We start from the raw sequence: 27,202 nt of genomic DNA on the forward strand, positions 1-27,202 counted from the left end.
CTAACAGTTGAATATTCTTCTTTATATTCAGAATGGTTCAAAGTGCTGGATTCCTTTTTTTGTTTATTTGTTTTTGCAAAACATAGTTATTAAGCGAAAGTGTTTTGGAGTCCATTAGGTTGTCTTTGGACCCATACCTCACCATGTTCTAACTGTAGGACTTTGGGCAAGTTATCTAATCTCTGTGAGCTTCATTTTTCTCATCTTTGATATGAGAATGATTATAATAACAGTGCCTTTATCATAGGCTTGTTGTGATAATTAACTGAGTAATAGATACAATGGCCTAGTAATGTTTCCTGGCATAAAAACCACATGAAAATGATGATAATGATAAAGTAGAAGAGTCACTTGATTTGATCACCCTTGCAAGGAATGTGCAAGGGGTGGGTATGTGTGTTTATGTTTGTCTCAATAAACATCTGCTTAAACAAATTCAATTTGCTTCCCTTTAATTGTCACAAAACTAACTTATTACCAATTATCCTCTTTTTCAAGACAAAGTTGAAGAATACACCCCTTATTCCTCTTTCTCACGAGCCAGTCCTGTGGTTTTTCCTGTAAAATATAACCTGATTCAGACTCCTGTGCACACTCTCCAATGCAAACACTGCATTCAAACCCTTCATCGCCAGCGTGGTCTGTTGTATGCTCTTCCTAACACTTCTTCCTAACTCCATCTCTCATCCTCACACAGGCTTTTCATATAGTAGCCATAGCGTTGTTGTGTTTTTTTTTTATTATTATTTTAACTTAAATTAGATTTCATTATTCCTTGCAAAAACTTCCTAGTGGCTTTCCATCAGATGAACTCCAATTTATCTGCAGTGGCTTAATGGACCTCCATGATGTGACTTCTGTCTGTATTTCCAATGCAAACTGGCATTCAGCTCCTCCCTCAATCCACACCAGCCACAATGGCTTTTCTGCTGTTCCTTGGACAGCCATGATCTTCCTGCCACAAGACTTTGTATTTTTTTGTTGTTGTTGTTGTTGTTTTTTGTTTTTTTAATATTAAAATCTAACCCTCAAATCTACTATATAGATGGTTTTCTCATGGTTTTTAGGTCTTGGCTCAAATGTGGGGTTGTCAGATTAGAAAATAAAAATGCAAGACACCTAGTTAAATTTGAATTTCAAATAAACAATACCTAATTGTATACTCAATGTCCCAAACATTGCATGTGACATATTTATGCTAAAAGTTGCCATTTATCAAAAATTCAAATGTAATTGCTCATCCTGCATTTTATTTGACCACATTACAATTATCTCCTCAGAGAGGTCTTCTCTGATTACTCTGTATACAATAGACTCCTCCTTTTCTCTCTTACTCTCTAATTTCCTACTAGCTTTAGTTTTCTTCTTAGTACTTAAAACCACCTGAAGTGTTTTTTACTTTTTGTGTTTATGGGAGAATTTTTCTATGTAAAAATGTAGATTTTATGAAGACAGAAAATTTGTCTTTTATTAAACCCTATTTCCAATGCTCAAATATAATGGATGCTCAAAATATATGCAATGAATGGGTGGCAAACAGTTATGCCAAACTTAACACACCCAAGATCCTTTCATACATTTTTTTTTTGAACATGGACTATTTCTAAAGAAATTTAAAGGTAATTCTATCATACAGACTCGGACAATTTAAAAATCAATGTGAGACTGTTCCTTAAGACACCTTCACGGACAAACCATAAAACGTCATCTTCTTCACTTTTATGTTACCCTTATGCAACATCCAGTCTCAGTTAAGATTTTTTCTTAGATGGTTAAAAACAAATTAAAATCTAAAGCAGAACATTAACTTGTAGATGTAGGAGAAAATTAGAATTCGACCATTAGAAATATGAAGTCTCAGAAACATAAAAGATTTTCCCAATGCCATGAAGTTAACATAAGCTAACTTTAAAAAAATACGTTTTACTGTTTTATCTCTTCTGTGTTACAAGTTCTGCGAAAACTAAGCCTTTACCTATTCAGTTGACTGACTGATTGCTTACAGCACCTTCAAGAGTCCTGACGCACGGTAGATACTCAGTAAATATTTGTGGTTGCTGATGAATCGATGAACTCCTGTGACCTTCAGCCAAATGGTCTTCCATAAGATATGACATATTGTTATATTTAACCATGATGGGCATTTACTTAATTAAATCAATTATTTCATTTAAAAACCTGAAGAAAAAAATAATTTATCATATTATAAATAAGCCCCAAGGTATTGGCATTTAATTAAGTCACAATATCCACATATAAAAAGAAAATCCCATCTTTAGTAATTAATTGACTCAACCCTCATAAAATTATATATGAGAAACACAAAGCTTTACATTTTCTTTAATTTATACAAGAGGAGATTTATGAGATCAAATACTACTAATGAACGTCTTTGGGGCATATCAAATAATAATCTGTCTTCAGTATATTTCAATGGTCATAAAGCGTGTGCTCATTGTCTTGCTAAAAGAACAACTGCTTTGCCAAAGGATTTGATGACAAGAGACAATTTTATGAAAGCGAAACAGAGCAAGTATTATATCTTCAAAGGTGAGCTGTGTTTTCAGAAGTATAAATCGGGGGATTTTTGTGTGTACTGGAGACATATGAGTGACAGAGAAGCACAGGGAAGGTGGTCCACCTAAATGCTTATAGGGTCTGATAGATAAATGAGTAAAAAAGGATATCAGAAGAATACATGTTTTACCTAAAACTATAATCTCTACTCATCAAGAAAAAACATGGCCCTACCATGACCAGATCTTTCAATTTTTCAAAAGAAGTTAAAATTTCTGATTTTGTAAAAATAGGAAATAAGTTGTGTTATAAATATCATATAAGCCAAACAAAATCGAGGGTTAGACTGAATATGAATTTGAGAGATGAAATAAACATACAGAAAAAAGAAGTTGAATATACAGATAATATAGGGAGAAAAACAATCACTTTTTTAAATTTAGCTAACATAAGTGGAAAGATAAAATCATTATATCCATTAAAAATGCTATTAAATTATTTTTTAAAAAATGAAAGAACTTTAAAATGAAAAACATAATAGTCAAAATGTAAAATTAATTGTGTGGAAAAAAATCACTTGAATGAATGGAGGTTAAAGTCAAAATAGCCTTTCAGGCATTATAACAAAAAGGCAATTGGAGAGAAAAAAAAATAAGAGAATTAGAAGATCAAGGATGTCTTTCCTCTATATTATAGGAATTTCAGGAAAAGACAAATGTGAAAATGGAAGGGAAGACACTGTCAAATCAATAGTGCAGAATAATTTCCCCAAAGTGTTGGAAATGAATTTCTAGTTTGAAAGAACCACCAAATGCCCAACAGAACACATTTTTAAAGATCCACATTTCATTGTAAAACTTCAGAAGACAGGGAATAAAAGAAACCTCTTAATATGTTCAAATGGACTTAGTAGCCCCTCAGTGCAGAACTATAGCTCATAAACAATGAAACAGACATCAGAATGATGTCAGGTTTCTCAATTGCAATCCTAAATCCTAAAATGGCCTCAATGCTTTCAAAATTCTATGGAAGACTGATTTTCAAGCTAGGATTCTAAATAAAGTCAAACTATCTATAATTATGGCAAAATTGTCATCTTCACACAAATATTTAGTAACATTCTATGCTACTTGAAATCAAGAAACAAGGATATATATAATTCAAGAAATAGGAGATTCAACAACAAAAAAATGATGTTCTAAAACAACAAGTGTACTGTAGTCTTGGAGAGGAATTAGTTCAGACGGGAGCAGGAGAAGAAAGGTTAAGGGAGAAGGAAGTCTCCAGTACAGATGTGAGGAGTGCAGAGTGTTTCTGTGTTAGAGCAGCACTTTGTTTTGCAGGATGAGTGAGTGAGAGAGAGAGAAGCAGAGAGACGCAGAGAGAGAGAGAGAGAGAGAGAGAGAGAGAGAGAGAAGAGGAGGAGGAGGAGGGGGAGGAGGAAGAGGAAAAGAAAAGGAGGAGGAAAGACAGAGGAGTTGAGGTTATTCACAAGGAAGTTATGATAATTATCAATGTGGGGATCTATGCTGAGGAAGGATACAAGTGGAGACCATGAGTTGTCATACAGAGCAAATGGAAAACTCTGTCTTGAATCTTCAATCTGTCTCCTAAATTTTAAACTGATTCCCTATCACTTTATTTGCATGTTTACTTGAGTACTCTGCAGGTCCTTAAGCAGAATTTCCCAAAAGGAAGCCATCATTGTCCCTAGATGTTCTTCTCCTCATGTAATCCCTCTTGAAATGAATGATTTATAATCCAGAACCAGGAAGTTATGATTATTTTCCTGCAACTGAAACATACTAAATATTTCCAAAGTACATTATTTCCTTTTCATCTTCCCAGACATTGCCTTAAAGTTCTCATCAATCTTTACTGATCTTTTATTATAGCCTCCTACCTTTTCCCCTGCTCCTAATTTCTCATTCTTTCAATATATCCCCTACATTGATTTTATTATTCCCCAGAAGAAACCATTTAATAGTCTCTTGTTCCCATAGAATAATGCTCATCATGGCTAGTAAAATATTTAAAGAGAATTTCAATCTATCTTCGAAGCTTCATTTCCTATTGTTCCAAATCCCCTAAATGACTTGACATTACCTAATGTACTTTTTCTCAGATCCTTGTCTAACTAAAATACCCCAAAAGTGAGTAGGGCTGGAAAAATGATTCAGAAAATGATCCATTCATTCTTAGCTATAAAAAACCAATGTGAATGACTCATGCATTAAATCATCGTACTGATGGTTATTTTGTAACTTTATGTATTTCTCACAGCAACTCTGGATTTTGGGATTATTATCATTTTACTGGTGAAGAAAATTATTCTCATGAAAGTTAGTCAATTTGATCAGATCATAAAGCAGTAAATGACACAGGGCCCATATTAACCAAAATTCTATGTAAATTAAAAGCCCATTTTTCAGAGATGGCATGATCTTGTATATAGAAAATTCTAAGGAATCCACTAATAAACATTTTAGCAAAGTTGCAAGATACATCAAACATACAGAAATCAATTGTTTATACACTAGTATTGAATAAATCTGAAAATAAAATAATAAAATATTCCATTTACAATAGCATCAAAAATTAAAATATTTAGGAACAATTTTAAAAGAAAAAGTTCAAGGTTTGTACAGTGAAAACTAAAATAACATTATTGAAATGAATTAAAGAAGACCAAATAGATGGAAAGGCATCCCATGTTCATGAAAAGATTTAACATTATAAAGATAGCAGAATTCCTCAACTTTTTCTACAGATTCAATGCAATCTCTATCAAAACCCTAGCTGCCTTTGTTTGCAGAAATTGGCAAGATGATATTAAAATTCATGTGGAAATGCAAAGGACTCAGAACAGTCAAAACAATTTTGAAAAAGAACAAAGTTGGAGAACTCAAACTTTAAGATTTTAAACTTACTACAGAGTTACCATAATCAAGACACAGTGGTATCAACGTTAAGGATAGACATAGACCAATAAATCAATGCAACAGAATTTAGTTTCACAAATAAACCCTCACATTTAGGGCCAACCGATTTTCAACAAAAGTGCCAAGACAATTTAATATTAAAAGAATAATCTTTTTAATAGATAGTACTGATACATTGCCAAATGCGAAAGAATCAATTACAACTACCTCATGCCACATACAAAAATTAACTCAAAATAGATCAAGACCTAAACGTAAGAACTATAAAACTCTTAAAAGAAAACATAGGCATAAATCCTTGGCCTTGGGTTAGGCTATGGGGTTTCTTAAATATGACACCAAAAGCATAAGCAAAAAAAGAAAAATAAATTGTATGTCATCAAAAGCAAAAGCTTTTGTACTCCAAAGGACACTATTAAGAAAGTAAAAAGATAGCCCACAGAATTAGAGAGAATATTTGCATGTAATATATTTCGTTTGGGACATAAATTCAGAATATATAAAGAACTCTTGTAACTCAATAATGAAAAGACAGATAACCCCATTTTTAAAAAAGCAAAGAATTTGAATAGCCAATTTTCTAATAGATTTATGAATGGCCTATAAGCACATGAAAAGTTGTTTAAAATCATTAGTCATGAGGAAAATGGAAATCAAAACCACCATGAGATACAACTTCACACTTGCTAGAACAGCTATAATAATTTTTTAAAAAGTAGAAAATAACATGTGTATGAGATTGAGATGAAATTGAAACCGTCTGTATTTCGCGTTTTTTCATTGTTGATTTATATTGCTGATGGAAATGTAAAATGGTATGGCTGTTTTGTAAAACAGTTTAGCAATTTCTCAGAAAGTTAAACATAGAATTACCATGTCACGCCGAAATTCCACTAGTAGGTATATATCCAAGATGTTCAAAAACATGTAATCACACAAAAAGTTTTACATGTTAGTAACGCTATTCATAATGGTTAAAAGATTAAAATAACCCAAACGTTAATGATGAATGGATACACAAAATGTGGTATAACCTATATAATTGCGCACTGAAATTAGCGAAGTACTGATAATGCTACAAGGGTGACACTTGAAAACATGCTAACTGAAAAAGCTAGACACAAAAGGCCATGTATTGTATGATCCCATTTATATGAAATGTCCAGAATAGCAAATCTATAGAGACAAAAAGTAGATTAGTAGTTGCCAGAGGCTTGGAGGTGGGAGGTGAGAAACAGGGAGTTATTTGTAAGAGGTTTATTTTTGCGGTGATATAAAGTGTTCTGGGCCGGGCACAGTGGTTCACGCCTGTAATCCCAGCACTTTGGGAGGTGGAGGCGGGCGGATTACCTGAGGTCAGGAGTTTGAGACCAGCCAGGCCAACATGGCAAAAACCTGTCTCTGCTAAAAGTAGAAAGAAAAAAAAAAATTAGCCGGGCGTGGTGGTGGGCACCTGTAATCTGAGCTGCGCGGGAGGCTGAGACAATGAGAATCCTTTGAACCCGGGAGGTAGAGGTTGCTGTGGGCCGATGTTGCACCATTGCACTCTAGCCTGGGCAACAAGAGTGAAATTCCATCTCAAAAATAAATAAATAAATAAATAAATAAATAAATAAATAAATAAATAAAAACTGTTCTGGAACTACATAATGGTGATGGTTGTATAACTTTGTGAATATACTTAAAATCAGCATATTGTATAATTTAATAGCATTAATTTTATGCTATGTGATTTATGTTTTCAACATTTAAAAAAAATGGTTATTTGGTTCAGAGTATGACCATCACTCACCAATGAGCCAAATGTTTAAGACCAAAAACTAGAACTTTGCTGGAGATTTCTAAGGTGGCAGAAATCAGGAAAATAAAATAGTTTTTAGCATTTAACTTTAATCAAAACAAACAAAAGACTTGCCTCTACTTGCAGAGTTCAAAAGTGCACCAAGCAGAGGGAATGTCCATGAGAGAATGGAACAATAGGAAATAGGACAGTTGTTTTGTATGCTGGGAGTGTGAGATGCATATGGGGGACTAATGGGTAATATTTGGGAAAATATAGACAAGGGTCTATTATGATAGGATAAGGAAATAAACCAAGTAGTTCTAAAACTAGCATTACTTAAAAGTCAGCTGGGAAAATTTTGAAAGTTGTGCACTTTCCTAGTTGCTATCACTGCAGAGCTGCAGATTCTCTGCATCTCAGAGGGTCCATAAATCCGTCATTCCAGGTGATTCTAATGTGAATCCAGGTTCCACAAATGCTCTGGTAGGCAATGTCTGTAATGAAAGTCCTGGTAAGTACTGAGGAGGTTCTGCATTAAAGCAGTAGTAATGAAGGTATAAAGGAGAGCAAAGATTAGAAGGACATTAGAGAGGCTTAGTAAAATTCATTTCACAAACTCATTCTTTCAACATATTTTTATTAAATGAGAACCTGCTCTGTAGGAAACGAAGGGTCTAAAATGGCAAAATCAATCCTCATAGAGCTTTTAATCTATTTGACAAAATACAGGATTACAAAAGAGGAAGAATTTAAGTGATAATGTTAGGCTTTCTAGAAAGACTGGCTGAATAAGTGGTTGATGTTGGCACCATTCATTAGAATAGGGATTATAATGATGGTAGCAGCAAGCCTCTGTGTGCCAGATAGGGACTTTACCCACATTCACTGATATTGAATGAGTGCCTCATAGTGGGCATATCTGAATCATCATCCCTGTTTTGGAGTTGTGCAAACTCTGGCACTGGGAGGAAAGCCCACTGCCGCATGTGCTACACCAGGGGTTGAAAAGATGGAGCCATATTTAAACAAGTTCTGGCTCTTGAGAGAGCCAATCGTGAAGTCAATGCTCTACTCATTTCTGTTGGATTACCCCACCCTAATTCCCATCACCAGAGTCCTCAATATTTATTCTAGATATGACACTCTTCATTTTAGGTCTACAGTTGAGTTTCAGGATGTCCATGAATCCTCGAAATGGAATGGAAATTGTACAGGTGTGTGTGTGCTTACTTGCATTCTTCTTGGAGAGAGACTCCATAGCTTCAGTAAAATGAGTTTATATCCAAAAATGTTTAAAAATCTATATTTTGGCATCCATTTAACCCATTTCATCACATGTAAGAAGAAATTTGTAGGAGAATGCTCCCTGTGCATGAGTCTCGTCATGATGCTTTAGCCTAGAAACCCCTCCTCTCCCACCCTCCTTCCTAACTCTCTCAGGAACATATTGTCAAGCAAGATACCAAGTCTTTCTGCATGGTGCATCCAACCTTAATGCACAACTGAGGCCTTCCAATACAGAGAAAATCATGGGTCTGTTCCTTTGCCATGCTTTTTAATACTAAAGTTTTTCCTTGTCTCTAAATACATTACTACTAAATTTCATGAATTTACTAACATGTCTAAAAGTGACTTTTCTGAGCTGCTTGTCTCACATCTTGCATGCTCGCTTTGCTCTCCTGCAAAGTGTATCTGACCACAGTTCCCATTGACTTCAAAGAGAGCTCTCCCCTTGAAGGGGCACCACAGGTTGAGGGGGCCACATCAGTTGGTCCTTGAGTATCTCTGTGGTGTCTGCTTTACCTAGGAAAGGCATGTCTCTTCTAATAGTAGCCTAGTCTTCCAAGACAAAGTTCTAATTTCAGAACATTTTCCAGTTAGGTTTAATTTTTAAAGAACATTTTGTGGTAATTGTATTAGGCTGTTCTCATATTGCTATCAAGAAATACTTGAGACCATGTAATTTATAAAGAAAGACGTTTAATTGACTCACAGTTCTGTAGGGTGTATAGGAAGCATGATATTGGTATCTGCTTGACTTCTGGGAAGGCCTCAGGTAACTTAGAATCACAGCAGAAGGCAAAGGGGGAGTAGGCACTTCACATGGCCATACCAAGAGCAAGAGAGCAGGGGGAGGTGCCATACACTTTTTAACAACCAGATCTCATGAGAACAGATTCATTGTCATGAGAACAGCACCAAGGAGATGGTGCTAAACCATTCGTGAGAAATCCACTCCACCATCCAATCACCTCCCACCAGGCCCCACCTTCAACATTGGGAATTACAATCCAACATGAGATTTGGGTGGGGACACTCCAAACCATATCAGTAGTTTTTCAAAAGCAGTATCTATTGTTGCTGCATATCTTGGGAGTTGGGGGAAAGAAGGAAGAGAGAGACATTTTAAAGGCCAACTCGGTATTAGAGCATTTTTTTTTTAATGTGGCTAATGAGTCACCAGTATTAGAACCACCAAGGATTCTTGTTAAAAACTACAGATTTTGGCTTTCTACAGTGGTTCACACCTGAAGTTCAAGCTACTTGGGAGGCAGAGGTATGAGGATTGCTTGAGCCTGGGAGCCCAGGAGTACAAGGCTGCAGCATGTTATGATTGCACCACTGCACTCTACCCTGGGTGACAGAGTGAGACCCTGTCTCTAAATACAACACAACACAGACACACACACACACACACACACACACACACACACACAAATGTTCTGAACTGAGCTCTTCATTGTTAACAAGCTCTCCAGAGATTCTTATGTGATCTGGAGGTGGCCTAAGTGGCTGCGAAATATAGGAAGCTAGATTTCATAGTGGAGTATTGAAATTGTGGGATGCTGTATCATATTTCTAGAGGTTGTTCAGCCAAACTGCTACTTCCCTTTAATTCCTATACAACCTCAAGGGCAGAGAGATTGATGCAGACTAGAGGCAGGCACTGGGTGGTCCCCTATTGCCACAGGGCTTTCAGAGTCACTAACTAAATCCCACCTTCAAGCAAATGCTGTGGCTTGGAGAGTCCAGCTTACACTTTCTCACAGTGCTGACTTCCTTGCAGCAGGTTTAGCAGTGTAAGCTTTGCAAGCCAAGAGGCTCTATTGGGGTAAACATATTTCAAGAGCTTATGAGAAAAAAGGTTTCGGGGCATAGAGATGAAAGAAAGAATTGTTTTTAAATCCCCCTCCTTGTGTCATTTCACTCCCAACTATTTACCCTGGACTGAACTCAAAAGTGAAAGTGGGGAAGAAAGACCCAGCTTCCAAAACTGAACAATCTGGGTAGTTAAATAACTATGGAAATGCCCTCCCTTCCTTTGCCCACTGCCAAATCTCACTTTGATCTCCTTAGTTTTCAGTCAATTCTTCAAATACCCTCCTAACTCAATCTTTTCGGTCCTCTGACTCTCTCAAAGGCTTAACCTCCAGCTCACCCCCAAACGCCCTCCTATCTTGCTCAATCCCAGAACCACCCACAATCTCCGTTTTAATGACTCATCCCAACAGGCACAATCTCCCACAGAGCCAACCTTTGGGCTCTGCTCATCCTCTCCAATGAACAGCAGGTGCAGAGTCCTCCTTTGTTCTTTGGTCTCCTGCAGCAATTAAGAAGAGAACTAAAGGGCCATTTGGTGAGTGGAATCGTGCTGGTCAGGAGCAAGCAAGCCCGAAGAGACTGCTTACTTTTCTCTAATTTGCTTTGATAGAGCTGCCACAGGGCCGCATGTGTTACAGTCACAACATTCCTAATCATAACCAAACTCTAATTTTAAAAATAGCTAAATTCCATGCGGCTGGCCCTGTGTTAACTGCTTTAAATACAGCATGCCATTTAATCAGTTCAACCATCCAGTAAGTTGAACTCCATTATTTCCCCCATTTTAGAGATGAGAAAACTGAGGCTTAAAAGGGTTAGGTTACACAGTTAAAATTTAATACAATTATTAATTTATGAAGCTGAGATTCTAATTCAGGACTGTTTGATTCCATAGTGCAAACTCTTTAACAGGATTATGTCAGTTTTGTATCAATAGTATGGTTTTGCCTGCAAATAACAAAATATCTAAGACAAGATGGGGTAGCTATTTCAGATAACAAGACTAAAGTCACGTGTTTCCAGGATTAGCGAAGTCATAAGCTCTTCAGTGTCAGGGCATGGGTCATATTCTGTGAACTGTTCTAGCCTTTATCCTCAGGATCATAAGATGGCTACCATGTTGCCAAACATCATTTCTTCCTGTGAAAACATCCAAGGGCAGAAAATAAATGGGGAAGATGTCTCTCATTACATGTGTCTTTTTTTTTTTTTCTGAGACGGCGTTTCGCTCTTGTTGTTCAGGCTGGAATGCAATGGCGCGATCTCAGCTCACCACAACCTCTGCCTCCCAGGTTCAAGCAATTGTCCTGCCTCAGCTTCCCGAATAGCTGAAATTACAGGCATGCGCCACCACAGCCGGCTATTTTTGTAATTTTAGTAGAGACGGGGTATCCCCATGTTGGTCAGGCTGGTCTCGAACTCCCGACCTCAGGTGATCCATCCGCCTCGGCCTCCCAAAGTGCTGGGATTACAGGCGTGAGCCACCGTGCCCGGACTACATGTATCTATTTTGATCAAGAAGAAAAATATTTTCCAGAATTCCCCAACAAACACTCCCTTCTAAGTTGCTGGTCAGAACTGAGTCACCTGCCCTACCCTTCCTTAAGCAGTTGCTGGTGAAAGGGAATAGGATTATCTCGCCTTGTTTAAGTCTAATCGTGATTTACCCTATGCAGCCTGAAAAACAGCCCATCTCCCCTGGGCACACTGCTACTCACGTGAATGCCTGAAAAAAAATCTGTCAGCTGAGAATAAGAGGGCAAATGGCTATTCTGTATAGCAGTGCCCCCTACACATATTTTTCCATTTTGCCCCTTAACTCTCCCGGATAATCCAGATTTCCATTTGTTTATCCAGGTTGCTGAATCTCCTGTCCAGTATGAAAATGCACCATGTATTCTATACAGTTTTAACCAATGAGAAAAAAAAATACTAAGTATGAAAATTTTGGTGTATTTTGTTTGTTTGTTTGTATGTATGTATTTATTTATTTTGAGACAGGATCTTGTTCTGTCACCCAGGCTGGAGTGCAGTGGCGCAATCTCAGTTCACTGCAACCTCTGTCCCCCAAGCAATTCTCCTATCTCAGCCACCTGAGTAGCTGGGATTACAGGCGCACACCACTTCTCCCGGTTAATTTTTGTATTTTTAGTAGAGATGAGGTTTCACCATGTTGGTCAGACTGGTCTTGAGCTCCTGACCTCAAGTGATCCACCTGCCTTGGCCCCCCAAAGTGCTGGGATTACAGCCATGAGCCACTACGCCTGATCAAATTTTAGTGTATTTCAAATACAAAATATGTGCGTCAAATGATAATGATTTGGCTATTATTCTCAAATAATCATCAGACTAAAAAAGGTCAAATTATCTTTCAACTTATAATGTTCTGACTCTATGTCACATAATCCTCTTTCATAGCTTTTTACTGACGTTTCATAGAGCTTCTATTTTCTCTTATAAACTTCCTATTTCTCAAAATTTCTTCATCGTCTACCTCCGTTTTGTGTGACAACAGTTATTTATGGATGAGAGAGGTTATAAATTTTTCTGTTATTTTTTTAATTGTCCAAATACTTCCACAAAAAATAATGCTATTTTTATGTTATTTTCTGAGTTGGTCCAATACCTTCACAAAATATAAATTGACTTGAATAATTGGAAGTTTATGTCATTGGGTAGTCCATCACACTGAGACATTCTGTTTCTAAATGTTGGGTAATTGGAAGCTTCTAAATAAGAAGGATATTTTATTTATGCGTAATTTTTTTCTTGTCTATTTTATGTAACAAATCTCTTCAACCCATTGGAACCCCTTTGCAGTAGAGAAGCTTCTGTCATCTTGCGTCTCCCACAGCCCTGGCTCATACATACCATACATAGTGCTGCAGGTGCATTTACATTATTGCTTCTAGCAGTTAGTTCTTTCACATCTCCAAGTTGGCCTGACTCGACTAATCCCCCATTTTGTTTTATTTTAAAACACCAGTTAGAAGCCTTTTGAAACTTACCTGTTTTTAGAAAAGTACCACTCATTCTAAATCATTCTTTCCACTCCAGAACTCACAGAATTATATTTTCAGGTTAAAAATAATATTAGAATAATATTGCCAACTTCTTCCATTTTATAAATTAGAAATCTTGGGCCTGGATGAAGCGAGGCTGCTTGTTCACCATCATGAAGCTCCTTCAGAAGATTTTCTGCTCCACAAACTAACAAGAATAGGGATGACAGAAGCAAATGGGACAGCTGATGGGGCATCAGTGAAGGGAAAGAGTAGAAGATCTAGGAGTCCTGGGGCAGAGCAGAGGAGAACTTCCATCTAAGGGCTGAAGAAGCAGGGTGGCATGCACTTAATGTTTCCTTGTCCTTGACTATAGACCCTCCTCTCACCAACTTGCAAATAACTCCCCTCCAAGAAGAGTTCCATGCTTTTGACCTTGACCATCCCCAATTCAGCACTGCTAGGCAGTCCATTACTAAATTCTGCAGGGCAAACAACTTTGTTTTCTGCAAAACTCATCTCAAGAGAAACAAACCTATAAATGAGATTGCATTACTTGTGTCTGTTAATTGCAAGTGACTGAAACTCATATTTCAATTGTGCATTAAGCAATGAGGCTCAGATAACCAAAAATGTTACCTGGATTCTTGCTCACCATCCATTTTCTCTACTTTTCATAGTGATATACCAGCCTCATTATTTCATAGTGATGATGAACTTGGTAAGAACACTCGCAGTCTCACTGGCAAAAGGAGAATTGACCCCTACTTTCCCTAGTTCCCCAAGCCCAGTGTGAGTCATGGGCCTATTCTTCCACCAGAGAAAGATAATGCAGGAGAAGAGAATTACCTGGGATCTGCAAGACCTCAGTAGCTGCCATGTCCCTCCTGGGTGGGGGCAGGAGAAGAACTTCTTAGTAGACAGGAAGAACGGTGAGGTGCTGAGTAAATAAATTATTAATTGTCCACTACAAGCTTGTGTTTGGGAGGCAGTGATAAAAGTGTTCTACTCAGTAAATTTTTCTTTAACCTCAAGGGAATATAATGGTATTTCAGGGCTTTATAACATATAAGTATAGACAAATAGATGTCAGATAACCAATAACTGTTAAGAAATTTGATATAGGGAACCAAAAATAACAAATGTAAAGTAACCAAATCAGTACTCATAAGAATATCCTACTGATCTCAGCACAGATATGTCATGTTTTAATTAAACTTGTGATATTTGCTTTGAATACCTATAGGATGTCATCATTTAAATAAATATATATACATAGTTGTATTTAGATTTGTTGTGTTTAATTGCATTTAGATTACTTAGTTGCATTTGACAGAACCTTCCAATATTTTAAATATGGATACACACTCACAAATATATACATATAAATTATAAATATATAAAATTTATTTTACAAGTATTAAAATCCCAATTCAAAGTAACTTAAACAAAAAAAGAAGCCGATTTGTTTTCATCATAAATAGCAGTAAGTCCTGGAGATAGTTGCAGCTCCATCCTAGAGTGGTTTGAATTTTTCCTGACTGCTTTGGATTCTGATTGATAAAGAAATGCATTTATCTCCCTCCTTCTCATGACTGGATATTCCTAATTTTAAAAAATCTTTTATTTTGATGAAATTAGTTTTAAGTTATAAATTTTTCTGTTAGTTATATTTAACATGCCTTCATATGGTTATCGTTTATATTTCCTGTTCTGGAATTGCCTGTACGTACAATTTGCCCATTTCTCTATTTGATGGTGTGACTTTTTCTTACTTTTAGGGAATAACTTTATTTTATTTTATCAGAGTTGAACCTTTGCCTGTTATTTTATTGCAAATATATTCTTGCTACGTTTATGTTATCTCTTGCAATCCAACCTTTATTTTTATCTGCTCAAATCTATTATATTTGCCTTTATGATACGTATTACATTATTTATAACCAAAAGTTATCCAAAATATTCTTGTGTGGTTTATTCTGATAAATTATATTTTCTTTTTCTAATGAGATTTTTTCATTCATCTGGAATTTACTTTTATATTTTATAAGTTGAATATCAAACTTTATTTCCTTCTAAATTGATAGTCAAAACATATTTATCAAATAGTATCAGTCAAATAGTCAAAAAATATTTATCAACTAAGCCATTCTTTTCTCTACAGAATCGAATAGAATCTCTAGCATATGTTTAATTCTCATGTATAGTCAAGCTTATCTGGGGCCCTCTGTTCAACTCTGTTGCTCTACTCGCTCATTCCTTTTTTTAATCAGTACATTTGTTGACAGTTTTAATATCTGGGGTAAGACAAATCCCCTTCTATTACATATCTTTTTCAATATTTTCTTAGCAATGTTATATACGCTTCTTTAACATGGCATTTGATGTCCATGTTTGTCTCTACAATTCCTCCCCCACCCCCCCACTCCTGCCTTTACCCTTCTGCTCTGTATGTTGGGATTCTGACATCTGTGGACTGTTTCACCCTGAATCTCTTGCCTCTTGTTTCCATTTGAGTTTGGCCAATGAGAGGCACTGACAGAAAATTGAAGGGCAGGCAAGGTCTTTGTTCCCTCAGTTCCTTCCCAGCAGGGCTACCAGTCCCTCCCAGCTTCCCTCCTGTAGGCCACAGTTCCCCAGTGATCCTCTCCTGCAGCTATGATTGGAATTCTGGTTGCAACTACCTCTCCTGTCCCCTTTAGGCCTGGGAATGGTAATGTGAGTTCCAAGTGGCTTGACTGTCTCCTGTGGGTCCCTCTTCACCCTATCCAAACCTTTGTAAATCATCCGTTCATTAAACTTTTCTCAGTTACTCCATTTTCATGTGCCATCTGTTTTCTGCCAAGAAGCTAATGATATCTAGGGAACTGTAGAAAAAACTCAGGAGATACCACTGGGATTATTATAGGAACACATTAAATGTATGTAATAATTTGGGAGGATTTCTATGTTTGTTAGTGCATCTTCCCCTTGAAAGCATGGTCACTTCTCATTGTTTTCTTCAATGAATGTTTTTTAAGCAGTTTTTAAAAAAAATTTCACGTTAGTTTATTTTTGGGAAGTTTATGAATAATGTTGCTATTAAGATTAGAATAATTTGGAAAATTTCCATTCTATCATGTTTCCGTCACTATAAAGGAAAGTCATTAAGTTATATATTTATTATGTATCCAAGTAATTTACTGTATTCTCTTATCATTTATAATTGACTTTTTTTCTAACTCAAGTGATATTCTAGGTTTACAAACAACTCATATGAAAATCATGATAATTTTATTTCTTGTTTTCAAAGGTTGGTACCATTTACTTTATTCTTTTGTTATGTAGCATGACCTATAAATGCAAAATAAAATTGAGAATAGTTATTTCTAGGAATAATTACACCCTTGTATTTGGTTTTAACATTGGTGACTGCTATTTCATCATTCATTAGGGTTTATTTTCCCTTTTTCTGTAAAACAATTCTTACCATTTTTATTCCCAATTTATTTTTGTTTTTAAAATGAGTTATTTTAATTCAATTATTTACCATAGTATATCACTACTGAGATGTTTTCTCTTTATGATTTAACATTATATCTTAATTTTGAAACATTTTGGCATCTCTGGAATAAACTCTATTTGGCCGCAACATATTATTATTATTATTACTTTAGAACATTGCTGAAATCTATTTGCTAAACTTATAATCAGGATATTTCACTCTGTATGCACAGGTGACCTAGACTAAATTTTATACTATTATTTCAAGCTTTTATTCTATTTATTTTATATTGAAAAGTGATATGTTTGCAATCATTTCCATCTTGTTTTATGTTAATTTTTAATATACTTCTTTTTTTTTATTTTTGTTACTTTTACGGTCTTAATCAAATTATTGTTGTGTTCTGTTTATTTTGATTTGTAATTTAAATTGTCCCCTACCAACAATTTGAAAATAGTAAAATGTATTTAACTTTCTTATGAAAACCCATACTTCTTGCTATTCTATTGAAAATAATAACACTTTGATCATTCCCCATAATGAGAGAATCTTAACAATATTTTACTTTCCCACTCCCTTGCACCATTTCTAAATCCTATATTTTTTCAAATTACTTTAGAAATTTAATTTCATATTATTTTTAAGTTTTTCCTTAGAGTATGCCTGTTCTCTTCTTTGTGTGTTTAACACCAACATTATGTTTTACAATCACTTTATCCTCACCCACCCACATAGGCTCACCTACATACTTTACTGGATTCACTGCTCACTACCTATTTATTGTACTCTTTATATTCTACTTGTTTTAGATCTCTATTTAAATTTTCTATTATTTATGCTGGAGTATATCCTTAAGTAATTTTGAATGGAAAAATAAGTAGAATATTTTGAGTTTCTACATATCCTGGAAATTTATATGAATGACAACCTTTCAGAATGTAGAATTTTATACCACAGTGCTTTCTCCCTCACAAGTTTATAAACATTATTCCACTAGCTTTGAGTGTGGCATACAAGAAGTCAACATCAACTTGTTTCTTTCCCGTTATATGTAAAATTCTCTAAGTGTCTGAGAAAATGTATTTTTCTCTATCCACAGGGGCCAGAAAGTTTGCAAATACATGTCTAGTTGTGGGTATTTTCATCCCCTCTGCATGGCATTTAGTCAGCCCTTTTGATCTTTTTTTTTTTTCCAGATCTAGAAGCTGCAGATTATTGCTTTGATTATTGATTCCATTTCCATCTGCTCCTTTTGCTCCTTCTGGAATGCTGATGATAATTTGCATGTTATTTCTCCAGGGCTGCTCTCAGTGTCTCTTATCTTTTCAGTCATGATTTACATCTCTTAGGATTTCTCCTTTGTGTTGAAATATGGTTTCTCCATTTAATCTTCTGATCACAAACCCAGATTTTCAGAGTATTGATTCCATTTCCACTCTTCCTGGTGCAGCTTCCCCAGGTGGAGACACCTGCTTCAGCTGTCCAGCTGTGTCTCCTTCCTGAACTTTCTTAGCCTGCTCCTATTACAAATGAGAGTCTCTGCAGCATACGCTTTCATCCCAGCTCTTCTGCAGTGGTGAATTGTCAGGCAGTGAAAGATACAAGAGTGTCTCTACCAGCGGATGGAAGCTGACAGGGCTGAACAGCATCCTTTATACTGAGGCTTAGCCCAGAGGCTTCTCCAGTGTAGAAAACCATCCTTTCCCAGCTCCGTGGAAAAGGAATAATTCTGCCCTACCTGCTCATTGCCCTCAGACAATTGGTGTCAGCAGCAAAAACATTTATTCTGGGGATGCACATAGCAAGAGGACAGATCTGTTCTTCTGTCTGCATTAGCTAAGGCGCTCCACCTGAATTAACTGTGAGTCAGAGGTTCCCACCGTGGGCTTTCCAAAGAGTCAGTGCCACATTAAATGACTCAATCATCTTAGCATTGACAACAGTGGTGCCTTGAACTTGTATCTTCTCATCAGTAAATCTGGCCATATGTAACATTTACTGTCTTACCCAGATTTGTCATTTTTAGAGCAGATTTAGGCTAGTACTTTAGGGACCTAATAGCAGGAAGGTCATAAGGGTATATGATCAGGCCATTTTCACACATCGATGTTAATCTTTATTGTTTGGGGGAGGACTTCTTTCTCACCAAAACATTATTCATTTTGTACAAAGTTCAAACATTTGAGAAATATATAATGTTCCCTAATGGGAACATTGTATATTTAGAATATTCTCATTGCTATAATCCCACATTCCCATTCTACTCCACCCACCCCACTTCCAAATCACCATTAATGATTTGATATGATTTTTCTTAAGGTTATTTTTCTATGCATCTACTATTATAATAAGTATAAAATGTATCATCAAAAGTTTAAATATATGAAATAAAAATGAGTTATCTTTACTTTTCTAATGAATTCGTATCTAGCTCTGAAACCTCAGCCTACCTAATGTACTGCAATCAATTTCAGGATTAAATATACTGATTTTCTGATGGACTCAAGTTTATGATTCATTTGCTTGCTAGCTTATGGTTTATTTCCAAGTTTTCCTCTGCCTCCACTGTTCTCTCACTTGTTCTGCATTCCTATGGGTTTGCGAGCCTGCTGCCCAATAGGGTTGGTAAGAAGGAAGAGATCATTCTTTAGACTGGAGCCATTGTTAGGCAGCAGGACTCTGCAGATCTGTCACTCACATCTGTCCCCACACTTCCTAGAGCTTCCTCAGCTTTCAGCCCAGCTGGTGTTTTCTTCATAAGGCTTCTTTGGAGATTTCCACCACATAGGCTGAAAATCCATGAAGTGGACTGTCTGCTCCTCACTGCTGCTATTATTTTCCCATCACACTATGATTCTGCAAATTCTTCACAGGCCTCCTGGCCCTTCCTCTCTGTTACTTCTATATCCCACTCAGGAACAATTTAACTGTCTCTATTCCTTGTAGAAGCCAAAGGAAATGCTCTCCTATATCCTTCTTCTCCTATCTCCACAGCCAAACAGCCATTTCTTCTGTTCTTTCATACCTTATTGTCCTTGAGTACTTCAACTGGCTTCCCCCTTAAAGAATTACCTACAGATTTCCTGACTCTTAGATCTTCTCAAACAACAAGGGGAAATCTGGTTTTCTTCTGTCTCCACTCCCATTGTGTGTGTGTGTGTGTGTGTGTGTGTGTGTGTGTGTGTATGTCCATTAGTGGGGTAGAAGGCAGGAAAAAGCAACAAACTTGAACACTCCATTTTTCCCCCTCTTTTCTGCCAACGTCAGCCACCCTCTTTTTCATGCTTTACCAACACATCTTTCCTTTCACACTAGGAAAGAAGAACAAAACTAATAGTTACCATAACAAATTATGGGCATCAAGGTATTAGTCTATCACAAATTAAAACCTTACATAGCAATAAAACATACCAATACTTTATTGTTGCACTCTCAGATATGCAGAGATTCCTACATACACAAGCTTTTACCATCACCCACATTACACAAATATTTCATGGAATATACTAAAAAATTATTCATAGTTTATTTGAAATTCAAACGTATCTAGGTATCCCATATTTTATCTGTAATATCTCAATAGTCCCTTACAAATGCATAGGCTCTTGACCAGCCTACATTCTCAGTCATCTGTCTATTACCCTGTGGGATAAAACAGCCCCAGTGCCAGCCTTTTCTCCCTGTGCTTCATTGTCTTCAGAATTCTAATTTGGTAATTCAGCATTTGGTTGGTTGGTTGGTTTTCAGTACCTTCAAGCAAATTTTCAAAATATATTTTATCTATTATCAACTTGATCTCAGAGAAAGGGTTGACATTGAATTGCCTATCATATCTAGAAAAGATAAGTTCCTTTGTTTATTTCTGAACCTGTTCCATACTGTGATCTACAAGGTGTCAAAGGGTTGCTAACCATGTGACCTCAGGAGTTATATTTTTGACCAAAATAATCATCCTGAAACAAAGTAAAGTAGCGGGCCCTACCGCAGGCACTACGCTGACTGTGAGGGCTTCTCATGAGGGAGGGGACCTGCAAGGACACAGTGTGTATGGCAGCCAAGCTCAGAGGGATAAGTCGCCTCTGGACTGCTTCTAGCTCCTCAGTTGAGCACTGAAACTTTGACGTCCAGAAAATCAGTAAAGCTTCCTCTCTCTTCCTCCCACAATGTTTCACTAAAATTGAGAATTTGGGGACTCCTCCAGTTTCTGGTAAAGAATGGACTTTTCCAAAAAGACTGAACTGGTCTAGTCAAACCGAGGCTCCAAGCTGCACTCTACACACACAAATGGATCCGTCCACAGTCCTGCTGATTTATGACATAGAGTTAAGGTGGGCAACCTCCCACTTGATCATACACCCTTCAGGTAACGTTAGACATTCAGCCACAGAAACAAAGGGATTGTTATAAAGCCATGTTCAATTCCAAAGTATGCCCTGTAAACTGCTATCTAATGTTGACAGACTGGTAACATTTCAAGGCTATGTTTCAACCACAGTTCCTTTACAATAAGATCATATTATACATTCTATGATGCAATTTGATTTAATATATTTGTGAAATCTTCATATGTATGTACATTTAGTCCTATCTTATTTCTTTTAACATATAAAATATTTAATTGCATTAATATGCCATAGTTTTGACATTTTGTTAAAATTCAAAATTGACAAAGTTTTTCTTATAATCTTATAAAATCATCTTACTACATATATTTAATTTGATAGAATAATATAACTGAGAAAAATAGTGTGTTTCTTCTAGTCTCTCAAATTAATATCTAGGCGTATTTAAGCATTAGGAGACCAGTGGCAGCTTTATCAGCATTTATCCTGAAATTACATCCTGGTCATATTGCAAGCTTGCACAGGTCACATGGCTCTGGGAGCCAGAAAGTTGTTCACTATTGTTTTCCTTGTCCCTAGTCAGCCTTCTTCACATTCCCTGTGGCAGCTACTCTAAGACACTATGATCCCTTTTAAGCCTGCTTTCCCAGCTCTTCACACTAAGTCGCAATATTGCCTTGTGTTCCACAGGGAAAATAGAAATATTTGAGCAGAATTCTCACCTTACTTTACTGCAACCTCTGACTGACTTAAAACATTCTCATCCTTTTTGCTAGTGTCCTGTCTGGGCAGAAGTACTTGTCTTCTCCATCTGAACTCTATGAGATGGTGAGATGCCACAAGAGAATTCAAATATGTAGATACCCAGTCAATAAACTACATGTAAAGTTAACATGAGTACCTGACCTGGAAGGTATGAAATGGAAGAAAACTGCACACTGAGAGAAGAAAGGGGGGAAATATGAACAATATATTAACAATACTACCCCGAACATAACTGGACTTCCTGATATTACAGAGTGAAATAAAGTTACAGAATTCAAGCAGAGATCTCCCTCAGTGCCTAATAATACTTAACATTCTGAGTGACAAGGGTGTATGATATTAACTGTGATTTTACAGAACTGAAACAATAAGAGGACTTCTCAAACAACAGAAAAAGAAAACAAATTTTGTTATTAAGCCTGAAGCACAGATTACTTGTTTCAATATTAAAAACTATTTCTCCTTTTAAATGAGTACATGTATGATGTGAAATGTTTTTTAAAAGACATTGCAGTTATCCAAATAAAGCACACCGAAACATTTTGGAAAATGTAGCCAAACATCACAAGGTTATATACATTTATCAACATACAGATTATATGTTACAGTCTTTAAATATTAAGGGACTGGAATCCACTACTCTTTGTGGATCCTTAGGGAGCCTGTGTGAGGAGTTATTTGGGCTTGGTAGTCAAGAAAAAGTGCTTTGAAGTTAAGCAAACCTGGATTCTAATCCCAACTAGATCACTTGTACACTGTATAACCTGCTATGGATTACTTAAATTAATTATAAGTACTTTTTCCAAGTCATGGTTTTCTCGTGCATAAATAGGACTGAGAACACCTACCTCATAGCATTGGTGTTATGAAGATGAAATAAGCTCATATACACCACATAGCTTAGCATATAATTCATTAATACATAGTAGCTATTATGATTAGTGTCATTAGAAATAATTATTTAACATCAGTTGCATATACATGGTTTAAATGTGTTCCAATATGTTTTAAAAGTTTGTTTAAATTTAACTCAGTTTCTGAAATACTAGGCTACTACTTGCTTTATTTACTAAATGTAAAATGTATTTAAGTGGGATTAGACTAAAATACATATTTTATGCATTATTTGATGATGAATATTTATAACTTGATACGTGTATTGTTATACTATACATGTATTGCTATTATACATGAGAAAATATCACAGTACAGAAGCAGAGAGCCTGGGAATCCCCAGAGGTTAGCAGCAGAAGATACAGGAGCTAGAGAGAGAATAGTAGCACCTTAGAATGGCACAAGCTATGATGATGCTCCAGGAACACACATTTGAAGGCAGTTATGTCTCCTCTAATTTTGTTTTACTTTTTCATGCTTGCCATCCTTGAAAATTTTTTTTTTAAAAACTAATAAGGCTTTCTAGACGACTGGTGTTGGTAAGTAGTCAAATATTTAGAAGCCAAGGGTCTTTAATCACATAAGTGCTTTTCTATGAATACTGATGTGACAAAGGTTCATATTTAATTGATTCCAAAGTGACTCTGTGCTAAGCAAAGATTCAGGAAAGAATTGGAGAGCATAGTTCCTCCCAATTAAAAAGTATACATCTTCTTCTATGTCAGAGTTGTTACCAGATGTGTCAGAGCAAGTCACCAGGTCACCAAGACAAGGTGGACAGAGGTAGTAAATATAAGCATGTCTGTATGCATTTGGGCAGCTGTGGGAGGAAAGATGGAAAAGCAGGGACTTCGATTATTTTTAAAACTTGTCTTATAGATCTAAGTAAATTTCCTTTGAAAGGCCCTAAAGTCACAGGTAGTTGACTTCATCAAAATGTTACATTTTCAGAATTAAATACAAGAAAACCAGCATAATCTAAGTTTACCAATTACTGATACTAGAAATAAATGTTTTGTTGTAGCATAATGAATCCCAACAAGGCCTGTGTAGTCCTCTAATCTTGCTAAAGGGCACATATATATTTCAGACATTCATAAATATTTCCTCTACTATTAGCACTTTTTATTATTGCAAGAGCTGAATGTAAATCTCAGAAGCTCTATTCCATTAATGTGTAAAATTACCATCTTCTCACATCGACCTATCACTGCAATCATTATTCTAACTAGAAGCATGCTAGAATGGTTTGAAAGCCAGAAGAGAGTAATCAGTGATTTAAATCACTTGTCTTATTACCTATTAACAGAAACCACCAAGAGAAGTTGACTTTTAGGAGAATCAGAGCAGCTGGAAAGAAAGATAAGGAGACAGGAACTTGTGGTGAATGCCTATTTTCACTGAGCTTTTCTGTGAAGTTTAATGAAAAGAATGTTGTATTCTTTAAAGACATTTTAATTCCACTTTCATAAAGGTGGAGGAGAGTATTTATGATGCCATTTCTTTAACAAATACTGTATTTATGATAAATATTAAATTCAGCCAATGTTGCCGAGTAATCATCCACCTAGGTAATGCATTACTATTATGTTTAGCAAAGTCCTTCATATATGAATTTAAATTATCTTAAATCACACAGCTGTTGTATGTTTCACATTTAATTATTGCTTTGATGATTATGGTAAAGAAAGGCTCTCCTCTTATACCTCCCCAGACACATATAAATAAACATAAGCATAAGAATATATATAGGCATATCAGAAGAACACTAATATACTTTAAAAGTTTAGTTTTGCTGTTTACAGATGAGTACAGTAATTTTTTGAAGTGTATAAAAAAGACAATTCTTCAACCCATCCCAAATAGCAACTAAATTTTTGAGGACTAATGACATGAAGAAAACAGTCACTCTCTTTAGTTTTCCTAAATGTTTTAACTAAATGGAAAAAAAAATAAGTAAGTGACGGTTTGGTCAGTTAAAACTTTTAAAAAATTATTTCTTTGTTGAGAAAGATGTTATTATTTTATTCAATATATAGGTTTCATGGACCTAAGATGTGCTGCATAATATTCTCAACACTGTAAAAGATAATAAAGCTCTCAGCTCTAAGGAACCTCATCATTTGTTGAGAAAAATTAAAAATGAAATAATTCAAGAACAACGGAAACCATAATATCAGGCACCAAAATAATTGCAAATGTCTCACAATTTAAAAAGGGAGAACTTACCATGAAAATTCAGTACGTTAAAAGTCTTTATGGAGAAAGCTGGGTTTTAATGATTTCTTAAAACAGATTTAGGATTAGAAAGAAGAAAAGATGGCATGCTTTCCTTTCTCAAGATTACTATTTTTGTTGAATATTTTCTGTTTTCCCTTCAAATATACATTCACAATATTATATTCTAGTATAAACCAGAAACAATATACTCTTGACATTTGAAAGAGATATACTGGAGAACTTTTTAATCTTCAATTCGCAAATGCTGCACTACCATAAAATGTTTCCCCATAAAATAAAGTAAAATTGATTAAATATTTCAAGTTGCCCTTTCTGTCCCTTAATAAGATTTACTGGGTAGAAGAAAACTTGGAGAAACACTGCAATTGGGAGTGCTGGATTTTCTTTCTGGCTCAGAGAAGGGGATACATTCATAGAATGACCTCACCAAGATGACAAATGATGGACCTTTGGGTTACTCAACAGTTTAGAAAAATCTCTGTCTCCTAAGGGTTTGCACTATAATCGGTGGTGAAAAAATTTATGTACACATCTGAATCATGCCTGGAACTTTTCAAAAATACAGATGCTGCATGTGCCCTCTTGCACATTCTGAAGAGGACTGAGACATTTGAATTTTTTAAAGATTTTTTTTATTGAGACAGTGTCTGGCTCTGTCACCCAGTCTGGAATGCAGTAGTGCAATCACAGCTCACTGAAGCCTTGATCCTCCCACCCTAGCTTCCTAAGTAGCTGGGACTACAAATACACACCATCGTGCCTGGCTAATTATTTTAGTTTTTGTAGAGATGAGGTCTCGCTATGTGTCTCAGGCTGGACTCCAACTCCTGGGCTTAGCTGACCCTTGTACCTCAGCCTCCCAAAGTGCTGGGATGACAGGTGTGAGCCACTGCATTCAGCCTTCAAAGTTTTATAAAGGGATTCTGATGTTCACCTACTGGAACCACTTGCTAAAATCACCTACACAGGTTTAGAATTCCTAATCCAAAACCCAGAATCTGAATGCTCCAAAATCTGAATTTGTTTCATGCACAAAATTATTTAAAATATTAATATTAATAAAATTATCCTCAGGCTATGTGCATAAGGTGTATATGAAATGTAAATAAATTTTGTGTTTAGGTTTGGGTCTCATCCCCCAAGATATCTCATTAAGTATATAAAAATATTCCAAAATTTGAAAAAATCCCAAATGCTTCTGGTCCTAAGAATTTCAGATAAGGGATATTCAACCTGTACTAGAAAAGTGATCTGCCCAAATTGTTGCATTAAATCATATTAAATATAGGTGTCTCAGAAGTATATGCAAGAGGAAATTCTGATGAGTAATTAACCCCATTCTGACATGTCAGAATTTCCTCTTGTACATACTTCTGAAACACAAACCATCTTAAATATCTGCATTAAAACAGTTACTTGGTTATCAAAATCAGGACAATTGAATATCAAATGCTTGCCATAAGAGATGAGTAGGTATAAAATGTCTAGAAACCTCGGAGTTATGAGGTGGTCATGAAACTATTATTTCAGCCTTTAAGAATTGTTTTGTGTATACTCTGAACCAGTGTTGAAGACCATGTAGTATTTTAGAGAGATAAGACAGCTTTATATTTACATTTATTCGTCATCTGTAATCATATAGTGAATAAAACCAACTCACGGAAGAGCATTTCAAAAGAATTTGGGTGAAATTTTATTTATTTAAGCTAACCTTGTTTAAGGAACCCAATTGTTGCTTCTTATATATTATAGAAGTTCACCTAAGTTAAATGGCCATCTCCTGCCAATCTTAATAATACTCATTTTCCGTCTGTGTTTACCCACAAGAAAGTTACTTTATAAAAAATATGCTGCTGATTCTCTGAAAAATGAAAATCTGTTTCATTGGAAATATTAGTACAAGAAATTTCTCAGAGAGTCTATAAATTTTTTCTCAAAAAGAAAAAAATATGTTTTCTTGGAAAGGAATATTAAATATTTAAATATGTAAACTCTTTAAATATTAGTGGGTGGCATTAATCGAAATTCAAAAACAAATAACTCAGGAACAATTTTTATTAAATTGATGTATTAGTTTGCTATGACTATTGTAACAAATTACCACAAACTTGATGGCTTAAAAGAACACA

Source organism: Macaca nemestrina, chromosome 13 (genome assembly GCF_043159975.1).
Source record: "Macaca nemestrina isolate mMacNem1 chromosome 13, mMacNem.hap1, whole genome shotgun sequence".
NCBI classification, from domain to species: Eukaryota; Metazoa; Chordata; class Mammalia; order Primates; family Cercopithecidae; genus Macaca; species Macaca nemestrina.